The following is a 12,117-nucleotide window of genomic DNA, read 5'->3' on the forward strand; positions in this document are numbered from 1 at the left end:
AGCCAGGCCTCCTCCCCGGGGCCACGCCCTGTACCGGCCCCTCCCCCCACTCTCAGGGATGCAAGTCGGCTCCAGCGCCTTTTGTCTCAGAACCACTGCCTTAGAGCAGGCTTTCTCTGCCTGCAGGCTACACACGCGCAGGCTTCCCTGTCCCAGACACGACCGGACACCCCGAGCCCCAGCGCGTGGCGCCTCTGGCACCTGCCCTCCGCCGCCACGCCTGCAGCCTGGCCTCCCCTGCCTGCTCTGGGGACATCTCCCCGGGACACAGTAAAACAGGACTCCCTGCCTGGCCCTCCCCTCCCCATCAGGAGCCCGCGGCTGAAACACCGGTCCTCTGCAGTGACTTCCCCCTCTGCCCTGCACCCCAGGGGACCCTCCCCCGCATCCTAAGATCATTCCAACCTCACGTGGTGTTGGGTACAGGCTCGAGGTGTGGCTAAAAGTACCCCAGTGACAGGGTTGCTCAATGTGATGGGTTCTGGGTTTTGTATTTTTTTCCTAATTTCTTGAGAGAGAGAGAGAGAGGAAGAAAGAGAGCGCTCACGCCTCCTAACAGAGCAGGAGGGTGCACTCCATCCCCAAATAAACACCACGTCCCGCTACCCAGGTGTCCCACGCAAGTGGCAAACACCCACCTACCCAAGCCAATTCTGTAACTGACAAACTTGATTTTCAGTCCTGGCTCAGGTCTGGGGCGCTCCCCAGGGTCTGCGCCCCCTGCCGCCATGCCCATGCCCCCCAAGGCCCCTTCCCTAAGGAGGGCTTCCCTCCTCCCAGACCCTGCGCAGTTCCCTAGGCTCTGTCCCAAAACTCCCTTCTCTGCTTGGGCTGTGGCCTCGGATGCCTGCGCTCCCAGCACAGGGGCCCCTCTCCCTCAGCTCGGGACCGGGGCTGCATTGGGAAAGGAACAGAACCCGCGCAGCGCGGCCTCAGATGTCAACCAGCGGGAGTTTCCTGGAGGCTCCAAGGCCTGCGTGCCCCGCGCACTGCGGCACTGCCAACGCTTCCTGCGCGCCACACGCAGGGACCCGCAGGGCTTCCTGTCCCTGTGCCCTCCCCGCAGGATTTGTGCCCGTCCCATGGGTTGGCCTAGAGGCTCCCACACTCAGCGGGCGGAGTGGCAAGGAGAGAGCAGAGAAGGGAAGGCAGACGGGGAGGAGCTGAAGAGAGGAAGAAAAAGGGAACCGGTCCGGGGAAAGCGGGCAAGGAAGCAGCAGCAAGGGCGCTGGCGCCCATGGGGCGTCGGGGGCGGGAGACGCAGCGCTGGGGGGCTGCAGGCCCCATCCCGCGGCCTCCTCAGGACTGAGCTCTGCAGGCCACCTCGCCCTCTTATGCCCCACAACCCCGCTCTGTGGCAGGGCAGCTGCAGCTTTCCCCTCTCTTTTTTATTGCAGGTAAAACAAAATCTGCATCACGCACGGGACAGGCGGGAGGGAGAGCAGCACCCTTGTGATGCCCGGGATCACAACCCCACAGCCATGGCCAAAATAACATCACATCACATCTGCATTCTTGTCTCGAGGTCAGAACCAGGGTCGGGTTGGGTTTGTAGCTCATGGGCTGGAAGCCACTGGAGACCCGCGTCCCACACAGGACACCCCAGTGCCAGCGCAGATGACTCGGCTTCCAACCCAGCTCTCCGCTAGTGGGCATCGTGGGAGTTGGCAGGTGATGACTCAGCGACCAGTCCCCGCCACCTGAGTGGGCAACACGATGGAATTCCTGGCTCCCCTCTTTGCCCTGCCCAGCACTGGCTGTTTGGGGGGCATTTCAGGAGTGAACCAGGGGATGGAAGATTTGCTCTGTCTCTCAAATAAAATGGAAAAGGAGAGCGAGCAAGTATTCACAAATAATTGTAGGAGTTTAGCCTTGTTACACTGTCTCCTTTAAAAATCAGTTAATTCTGGTAGTAATAATAATCAAATTTGGATTTAAGAAGCGTCTTTCATTGAAATACAACAATGGAATAATAAAATATAATATTGTATTTTGTTGAGAAAGTTTGTGTTTATTTTCATATTTACATGAAGGCTCAGGCCCATGGGTCCACCCTGGGATTGGCTGAGGAGGCGGGGAAGGCGGGGCTGACCCTTGAGGGACCAGGCCTGGGGGGTCCGGGCCAGGAGAGGCCACGCAGATGTGGACAGACGGACTTGACTAGGGGTGGCTCCATCCTGTGTCCCCCGGGGGAGAGTCCCCGTCTCCCTGCGGCCACGGGACAGCCCCGGGGAGCGGAGGGAAGGGCAGCCCGGGGCGGGAAATGGGACTACAAAACCCCTCCGGGCGCTGGGCCCACAGCTGCCCCTCTGGGAGCGCTGTCATTGCTCCGGACACGGAGACGCGGTCAGGCCCGAAGGCTGCCGGTCCCGCAGCGAGCAGAAACTGCGGGAGGCCCGGCCCCCCGGGAGCCCTGGCCCAGGGGCTGCCTGCGACTCCCCCGCGGCAAAGGGGCTGTGGATTCGTCCCCCAGGGCCGTAGTCGCAGTCACGTGGAGGACACTGTCGGGTCTCCGCGCTGATCACAGGAGGAGGCAAACCCCGACGGCTTCCACGCGAGTGGGCTAGCGGGCGTCTCACTCAGCGCCTTCCCAGGAAGTCCCAGCCTGCGCCAAGGCGAGATGCGCTCGCAGTGCCGTCCTCACGGTCCCGCAGGACCGCGTGGGACCCGCGTGCGCACAGCCACGCGTCCCTCGGGAGCCTGACCTCTGCGTGTTGCGTGAAAGCGCTGTCCCCAGGAGCCTGAGGCTCTCACCTGGAGTCCCGCGCTCGCCCTGGGGTTCCCGTGGACCTGCAGGAGGGAGCTCCTGCTCAGAGCCTTCCCTGCCTCTGGCCACAGAGCAGCGCCGCGGGGCGGGGGCGGGGGCGGAGTCAGGGAAGCTCAACACTGGGTTTCACCTGTTGGTTACAAACATTAAATGGCAAGTGGTGAAAAAAAATGGGACCGGTGTTGAGGCTTAGCAGGTTAAGATGCCCCTGCGATGCCTGCATCCGATATGAGCACTGCTTCCAGTCCCAGCTGCTCCACCTGGGAGCCGGCTCCCTGCTATGCCCCTGGGAAAGCTGCAGAGAGGCCCAGGTACTTGGGCCCCAACACCCAAATGGGAGACCCAGAAGAAGCTCCTGGCTCCAGGCTCTGGATCAGCCAAGTGCTGGCCATTGCGACATTTGGGGAGAGAATCATCAGATGGAAGACCTATCTCTATTTTTCTCTCTTTGTAGCTCTGCTGCTAAATAAATAAAGAAATCCTTTTAAAAAGACTTTAAGATTTTATTTATTTGGGAGGTAGAGTTACAGACCGAGTGGGAGAGACAAGAAATTTCCCCCATCCACTGGTTTTTAAATGTTCCTATTTGGTCTGTGTCTGACAAATGAATCTGGGTGGATTGAAAGGTAGAGCATGAGGTCAGGCCAGAGGAGGGCTCTGTCTCCACGCTGTACCCAAGATGTGCAAATCTCCTGCCCCAGTGTCTGGAGCTACAATGTCTCAGCAGACAGAAGGGGCTGGCACTGATGGCTGGGCGCCTGGGCTGTGGTTCTGGGCTGAGGCTGTGGGGAGCCCTAGGGAGGAGCCCTCCTGGAGGACAGGGCTGGGTGAGCTGCAGGGTACAGGGACAGGGACAGGGCTTTGGGATCCAGGTGATGAAGAGCAAGGCTCAGTGCACCTCCGGGGTGAGGGGGCACTTGGGGGATGGGGCTGAATAGTGAAGGGTGAAGGAACCCGGGGCACAGGGGGAGCAGCACCAGCACCTGATGGCACGGGATGAAGGAGTGAAGCAGCTGACTCATGATAGCCATTGGGCTGCTGCCCTGGGAAGAATGGTCCCTGGGTGGGGAGAGAGCAGTGCTAGTGCCCACATGGGGTCTGGGGGTGGGGCACAAGGAGAGGAGGAGGTGAGGGGGAAGGGCTGAGAAGGAGGTGAGAAGAGGCAGAGGTCAGGATTCAGAAGCAGCTGTATGCTCAGCTCCAAGTGAGTTGTTTTATTGACTTGAAGAGATGGTATCTACAGAGCTTTGCAGGGATTCCTAGCATATAGTATTTTAAAATTTTTTTCTTACTTATTTTGAAAGTTAGAGTGACAGCAAGAGAGGATGGGCAGGATGGAGAGAGAGCATCGCTATTCCATCCATTGGTTCACTCCCCAAATGGTTGCAAAGGCTGGGGCTGGGCTAACCTAAGCTAAGGGGCCAGGAGCTTCTTCCAGGTCTCCCACAGTTGCAGGGGCCCAAGCGCTTGGGTCATCCTCTGCTGCTTTCCCAGGTGCATTAGCAGAGAGCTGAGTGGGCAGTGGAGTAGCAGGGACTCAAACCAGCGCCCATACAGGATGACAGAGTCGCAGGCGGAGGCTTAACCTGCTATGCCACAAAGTCGGCTTGATACATTTAGATTTAATGCATCTGTGGGGCAGCGAAAAATCTAGTTGTGAATCAAGTTAAATACTAACACCAGCGCCCTAATAAAATCTGTGCAAGGCTTGGATGGAGACGATTCATACAAGTGGGCAGCAGATGGGCATTTAGCCTCGCAGCAGAGAAGCCCGCACCCCACAGCAGATGCCTGGGCTGAGTGGCTGCTGCTCCTGACTCCAGCCTCCTGCCCACGCAGACCCTGGGAGCAGTGACACAGGCTCAAGGGACTGGGCTCCTGCCCCCTCACTGCAGTCCTGGGCTGGATTTCATCTGCTCCTCTTCAACCCAACCGGATGAGAGCCTCTCTCTCTCTCTCTCTCTCTCTCTCTCTCTCTCTCTCATAAAAAACATTTAAATACAATACAGAGGAATGGTCATTGGGGGCAGCAGTGAAGCTGTTGCATGCGATGCCTGAGCACCTTGAGGTTGAGTGACAGCGCCACTCCCAGTCCCTGCTAAGGAGCACCTGGGATGCAGTGGTGGTTGTTCAAGCACTTGGGTCTGCGCCACCCACGTGGGGGACTTTGAGTTCTGGGCCGCTGACTTCCATCTGTCCCAGCCTGGGCTGTGGCAGGCATGAGAGATTCTCTCTCTTTCTCTCTCTCTCTTTCATGTCTATCCCCCTTTTTAATCTTCCTCTGTCAAATAAGTAAATAATAATAGGTAATGGATGAGCATTGGAGAACAACTTATTGTCTGCATAAACAGTGGCAACCTTGAGGTGATGAAATTTGGAGAAGCTTCTAGCTCAAACACTAAGGAACATATCGTGCCTCGGTGCTTCTCAGACACCATATTCCATCCCCCATTCTTCACACTGAGGTTTCTTTCCCTGTTGTTTCATTTCAACATGTTGTAGGAATACTAATGGAAAATATCAGAAAAAAATGGTTCGTAAGAATTAACTGCATGCTCTTTTAATTTATTAATTCACTTATTCCTTAAAGGCAGAGTGAAAGGGAGATGGACACAGATCTTCTATCCTCTGGTTCACCTTGCAAAGACCTACAAAGTCAGGCTGGGCCAGACTGGAGCCAGGAACCTGGAGCTCCCTCTGGGTCTCCCATGGGGCTGGGAGGGACCAGTCCCTGAGCCATCACCTGCTGCCTCCCAGGCAGCATTAGCAGGAAGCTGGATCACAGCAGAGTAGCCAGACTCAGACCCAACCCTCTGCTGTGGAATGGGGCGCCCTAGGCAGAGACTAACCTGACCTCCACACCCCCCTCCTGGGCCCTCCTGAGGGAGTGATGGAATCTCCTGACTGGTCCCTCCCACCTGGGGTGTCAATCATGGCTGGGTCTAGCCCATCCCCACTGCATCCCCTACACCCCACTAGTCACTCAGCAGGCCTCCTGTGTGTCACGTGGCTCTAGAGGTGTCACAGGTCTGTGTCAGCCCCCTTACCTGACAGCCTAGCACTGCATCAGAGTGTCTGCCACCCACATCCCTCCACGGCATCACACAGGCACCGGGCTCCTCACACTGTCACAGAGGAGGGGACACAGCACCGAGACCTCTCAGAGACCACAGTCACACGAGACTTCTCACAGCTCGTGGTGGGAACAGCTCCACGCTATCAGTGCTGTGGTTCACCTCTTCCTGTTCTTGATTCATCAGCTAAACTTCATCACAGGTGCGGGCAGGGCAGGGCTCAGGACTGGCCAGGGTCAGGCATCCCTGGGGTCCTGGACCACATCTGGTGGATGGGGAGGGACTCGGTGCTGAGCTGTGCTGCACTCCCACAGACAGGCTCAGGGCTGGGGGTGGGGGGGAGGTGACTGTCACCAGGGCACAGCCACATTATCTGGGAAAGCAGACCTGGGGCTCTGGGGGCATCACTGTTGGACACTTTTAGGTATGACGAGGCCACGGTGCGCTCTGTCACAGACCAGGGTCCTGATCACTCAGGTGGGAAAGTGCATGCTGCAGACGTGGCTGATAAACCACAGGACTGGGCTTGGCGGGGACCTCTCTCTGGGGCTCTCACACACAGCGGCCCCCTCCCTGGGAACTGAGGACGAAACTACTGGCGCTCCTCCCGCCCTCCCCAGGCCCCTCACTCCCCACCAGCAAGGTCCCTGGAGGTGAGGTTTCCTCTAGAAGAGTCCAGGGGACAGGTAAGGAGCAGGCACAGCTCAGGGACAGGGATCCGGGAAGGGAAGGGAGGGGCTGGGCCGGCCTGGGGCTCTCCGGGTTCCTCAGACAGCGGCTGCCGGGCCTCAGGGAGCCGACATCACGCGCAGCGCGGGGCTGTCAGGGGTCGGGGCAGAGTCCAGGTCCTGGCGTGGCGCTCAGGATCTGTGTTCCAGGGCAGGGTCTGGGCCGAGGAAGCCGAGCGGTTGGGAGTCGCTGTGTCCTGGAGTTTCACTTCTCTCCCAAATTGGGTGGTGTCCTTCTACCTGGACACTCGTGACGCGGGCCCAGGCCTCACTCCCATTGGGCGTCTGATTTTAGTGGAGCCAATCAGCGCCGCCGGATCCGGGTGATACTTGTGCATGGAGCTGACAGGACTGATTTTCCCCAGAACTGGACCATGGGTTCGATGGCGCCTTGTACCCTCCTCCTGCTCTTCGCAGGGCCCCTGGCCCTGACTGAGACCCGGAAGGGTGGGTGCACAGTGGGATGGAGACGGCTTCTGTGGGGCAGGAACGTGGGGACCGCGTGGCAGGGACACAGGACCCCGGAGATCGTCTCCTCAGCCCCTGGTCCAGAAGCCCCAACCTCAGCCGCTCCGGTCCCGTCCCCTCCCTCCCCACCTCCCCTATTCTGTCTCAGGACCCCCTGTCCCCTAACTCCCATCCGGTCCCACCCACCTCAGACCCAGGCATCCCGCTGCTGGCAGGCATCTGATTGTTCTCAGCCGCTCCTGCCCACAGGCTTGCACCCCCTGAATTATTTGCTCACCGCCGTGTCCCGGCCCGGCCTGGGGAAGCCCCACTTCCTCGCCGTGGGCTACGTGGACGACACGCAGATCGGGCGCTTCGACAGCGACGCCTCCAGACCGAGGGCTGAGCCGCGGGCACCGTGGGCGCGGCAGGTGGAGCCGGAGTAGTGGGTCTGGAAGACTCAGCGCGCTAAGTGCTTTGAGCGGATTTATCGCGTGCACCTGAACACCCTGCGCGGCTACTACAACCAGAGCGCGGCCGGTGAGTGACCCGGGCCCCACCGCAGCTCGCGACCCCTCCCCGCGTGGGGCCCAGGGGGCTCCGAGTCTCCCGGGCAGAGGTCCCCCAGAATGCGCGCCCCACGGAGACCCTCGGCCCGGGAGGAGCCCGCGGGACCCTCCCGAGTTTCGGTTATGATTTATGTCGAAATCCCCGCGGGTGGGTCAGGGCGGGGGCGGAGCTACGTGGCCAGGGCTGACCGCGGGGCGGGGCCGGGGTCTCACACCATCCAGAGGATGTATGGCTGTGAGGTCGGGCGGACGCGCGCTTCCTCCGCGGGTACGAGCAGCACGCCTAGGAAGGCGCCAACCACATCGCTCTGAACGAGGACCTGCGCTCCTGGACCGCGGCGGACATGGCGGCGCAGATCACCCAGCGCAAGTGGGAGGCGTCCGGTGAGGCTGAGCTCCACAGGGCCTGGCTGGAGGGGGAGTGCGTGGATGGCTGCGCAGATACCTGGAGACGGGGAAGGAGACGCTGCAGCGCGCAGGTGCATGGGGCTGGGTGGGGTCGCGCTCGCTGACCTCTCCTGCGGCAGGAGCTGGGGAGGAGGGGAGGAAATGAGACCCAGGCCCGAATCTGCCTCTCCTCACCTTAGGGGGGCGGAAGCGTCCTCCTTGCTTTGGGGCCGCCCTTCTCTCAGGGGAGTTGAGGGACGGGGCTGTCTCAGGAGGGAGACACAGAAGATTCCCAAAGTCACCCTCAGCGGTGCCTTGGACTCCCGCAGGGTTCCGTGAGTGAGCCGGGATCTCTCCCAGGCTGCTGCATAGGGGGGTTTGACCTCAGGTCTTTGGAGTCTGGAGGCCTCCACTCAGGTTGTGACAAGTGGGGGTATTCCAAAAATGTTATACTTCAAGAGAGTAAAAGTAAAGGTGTGTGGGATGTGTCGGTTGCACATGAAGGAAACATTTGGTACCGGAGGGCATCAGATGCCAGCCCCTGGAGTCAGGCAGGAGTAGGGGTTGATTGCTGATTGGCTAGCAGCTCCCCTTTGCTAGCATGCCCACCTGATTAACTGCTGACAACACAATGTGGTTTTGCCTTTAACCCCCTCCCCCACTACTGCATCTGGCTGCTGTCTCTCTGGATTTGCTGTGTGAGAAAGGCAGTAGCCAGCTGGCTAATAGAGACTTCTATTTGATCTCAAGGTCTAGATGTGTGTTAATTGGTGTGTCCCGCAAAAAAGTCAACACCGAAATCCCTTTCCTCCCTCTCAGACAACTGGAGACTTCTAACTTGGAGGTCTTGCTTGATTCTAGAGTTTTCCAGATATTAGGACCTCCCATGCCTGTGTGCAGGCAGGGTCTGGGTTCTGCACCCCCTCCCCAACCTCTGTCGTCCCCTCCGTTCTCAGGATGGTCCCCTGAGTGCTGCTCCCGTGTCCCATGAAGATCACAAAGTGCCTGAACTTTCCAAATCTTTCCCTCAGACCCGCCCAAAGCCCACGTGACCCACCACCCCGCCTCTGACAAGGAGGCCACCCTGAGGTGCTGGGCCCTGGGCTTCTACCCCGCGGAGATCTCATTGACCTGGCAGCGGGATGGGGAGGACCAGACCCAGGACACGGAGCTCGTGGAGACCAGGCCTGGGGGCGATGGAACCTTCCAGAAGTGGGCGGCTGTGGTGGTGCCTTCTGGGGAGGAGCAGAGATACACGTGCCGTGTGCAGCACGAGGGGCTGCCCGAGCCCCTCACCCTGACATGGGGTGAGGAGGGCAGGGGGGTGGGGCCTCTGTGGGGAGGGCAGAGCCCTGCTGGGGGTCTTCAGCAGGGGCAGGGCTGAGCCCTGGGGTCAGAGCCCCTCACCTCCCCTTCCCTCTCAGAGCCTCCTGCTCAGCCCAGCATCCCCACAGCGGGAATTGTTGCTGGATTGGTGCTGCTTGGAGTTCTGATCCTGGGAGCTGTGGTCGCTGTTGTGATGAGGAGGAAGCACAGCTCAGGTAGGGGAGGGTGGGGTCTGAGTCTCCTGTCCCTTGAGAAACTTCCAGCCCCAGGGAGAAGTGCACCCGCCCCATTCATAGGACACCCAGTCCACACCCATCTGCACACCCAGGCCAGGCCCTGTGTGCTAACTTGGGCTCTCTGTAAAGCACAAGGGAAGATAAGGATGAATATTTCCTGTGCTGGTTCTGGTGATGGGCGCTGAGTGCCAGCAGCCACAGAGCAGGGGGCGGCCCCAGCTGAGGACAGGGCTCCAGGGGCGGGGTCTCCTGTCCCACAGCCACAGTTCTGGAAGCTTCTGTAGGATGAGCCAGTGCTCTGGGCTTCCTCTAGGTGGGTGCTCAGGCCCTGCCTCCTCCCTGGCCTCTCACAAGGTGTTTTCTTCTCACAGATGGGAAAGGAGGGAGATATGCTCCGGCTGCAGGTAAGTCCTGGGGATTAGGGGGGTGTGAAGGTCAGGAAGACCCTTGCCACAGTGAGAAGCCCATGGAGACGCTGCCCGCCCACCCCTTGTCCCTCCCTCAGCCACGCCCCCTGTGGGCCTCACCAAGCCCTGATTTGTTCACCCCAGGTGGCCACAGGGACCAGGGCTCTGATGATTCTCTCATGCCCTGAAAGGTGAGACCTGGAGGCCTGCTGGGGAGGAGGTGGGGGAGGGGACGCCGTGGGTCTGGGGATTCCTTGAATGGGCCATGGTGGTGGCTGCTCATGTCCCGTGTGCACTGCTCATCTGAACTTGTTATCTGGATATTTCTATAGTGTGAGAAGTGGCCTGTGTGGGACTGAGCGATGCAGATTCGTGCAGGCCCCGTCTTTGTCCTCAGAGCCTGGCTCACCTTGAGTGCATGGACAGCAGGCACAGTGTGGGGAGGGGAGCCTGGCCCGCCCTGCCCGTGTGGGCGTCTCCGTCCTGTCTCAGGTCCCGTGCACTGCGCTGCAGCTCCTTCCCCATTCAGTCTGAACACTGATTTATTTTTCCAATTCTGTCATGACGGGTTGGTGAGTTAATTAAATGAGGAGATTCCTTAAATTTGAGACAGGAAATAAATAGAAATAAATAGAAGCACTAGAACCTTCCAGAACCCGTGTGCTTGCTGTGCTGAGTGTGCTGCAGGTGGGGCTGGGAGGGGCCGGGAGGCACTGAGTGAGGACAGTGCTGTGCCCTGGGTGCTGAGTCCATCCGGGCGCTGTGGTCGCTCCTTACCCGGGTCCTGCCCCGTCCTTGTCTCCAGTGGAAGCTCTGCCCCCGACCCCCGCCTGTGCTCACCGGACTCAGCCACGGCCCCAGGAGGTCCTGTTCCTGGGACCCGCAGCCGGGACGGCTTCCTGTGCCTGGGCAGCCTGAGCTCAGGCTTGGGCCCAGCCACGGCCCCCATCTTTCCCGCGTTCATTTATTTTTCATTTCCTTGGCTGCTCACACTGCCCTTGTTCCTGTGAGGGCCCTGGTGACAGCAGGGTGAGGGGGCGGGGCTGTGGCTGCCTCAGGCTGCAGCTGACCTGGGCTCCATTGATAAACAAGCAGCAGCAGGAAGGGGGCGGAGCTCCACTGCAGGTGCTGTGTGCTGGGGGCCCCGCCCATGACACCCGAGCTGCAGCCCTGAGGGAGGCAGAAGCTGCTGGCCCTGTGGAGCCTGCATTCCAGGGAGGAGGCAGTGATGGGCTCTGGACAGAACAATGGGAGAGCGCTCAGGGTAGGAGGATAGTGCGTGAGGGAGGTGGTGCAGAGAGGGTGTGAGGGAGAGAGAAAGTGGCTGCCTTGTGGGGCTGGGGTCAGCGAGGACCTCACTGAGACAGTGGCCTTGAAGACATTTGAGGGACATGAGGAGTCATCTGCAAAGCCATTTGGGGCAGGTCCTTAGTAGGCATGGAAACTCCAGTGGGAATTTCCTGGGGCAGGTGTGTGTGTATGTGTGTGTATCTGTGTGTCTATGTGTGTATGTGTGCGTGCATGTATGTGGGAGTGTAGTGTAGTGTCTACACTACAGGAACAAGGAGCAGGGGGTCGTGAAGACTGGGTCAGGGGCACGACTGGCACGGAGGCCGTGTGCACACTGGCAGGGTGTTGCCCTTGCTCTAAGTGAGCTGGGAGCTGGGAGAGCTCTGAGCAGGAAGGGGCGTGGCTCTGCTGCTCCCTTACAGGACCGCTTGGCTGCTGGGGGAGTGGGGCGCAGAGGCCAGCAAGGCTGCAGGGAGGACATCAGGGCACCCGGCAGAGCCCAGGCTGGGGACGGGGCTACCGTGCTGGGGCGGGGCTACCGTGCTGGGGCGGGGTGGGAGGAGTGGGAGAGGAGCTTCCAGCTCCTTCTGAAGATGGACTCATGGCGCTGCCTTGTGGACTGCACCAGGGGTTGAGAGAGGTCGGTCAAGGAGTTCCTGGCAGCAGGAGGTGGGGGTTTCTCTGGAGGAGAGGGGGCGACAGTGGGAAGGGCATCTGAGGAGGGGACGGCCCAGGCGTCCATGCAGACGCCCTGGGAGCCCAGGTGTCTGCAGGGAGTGTGGCTGACACTGTGGGGCCGGCAGCTGGGCCTCAGGATGGAGTTAGGAGAAATGTCTGGGCTGGAGAAGTAGATAGGGAGGGGCACTGTGTGCATGGGGTTTGCAGT

General features: G+C 60.0%; 1 pseudogene across 1 annotated transcript; it reads left to right on the top strand.

The window, feature by feature from the left end:
* The first annotated feature begins 6,943 nt into the window (after positions 1–6,943).
* Positions 6,944–10,544, top strand: LOC138849883 (RLA class I histocompatibility antigen, alpha chain 11/11-like; annotated as a pseudogene). Its single transcript, XR_016234695.1, has 8 exons — positions 6,944–7,016; positions 7,287–7,560; positions 7,768–8,064; positions 9,004–9,279; positions 9,397–9,513; positions 9,906–9,938; positions 10,086–10,132; positions 10,274–10,544. The product of XR_016234695.1 is annotated as an RLA class I histocompatibility antigen, alpha chain 11/11-like (transcript).
* Positions 10,545–12,117: the final 1,573 nt, after the last annotated feature.

The sequence above is a fragment of the Oryctolagus cuniculus genome, chromosome 5 (genome assembly GCF_051225735.1).
Source record: "Oryctolagus cuniculus isolate XC-2025 breed Fujian yellow rabbit chromosome 5, ASM5122573v1, whole genome shotgun sequence".
Taxonomy (NCBI): domain Eukaryota; kingdom Metazoa; phylum Chordata; class Mammalia; order Lagomorpha; family Leporidae; genus Oryctolagus; species Oryctolagus cuniculus.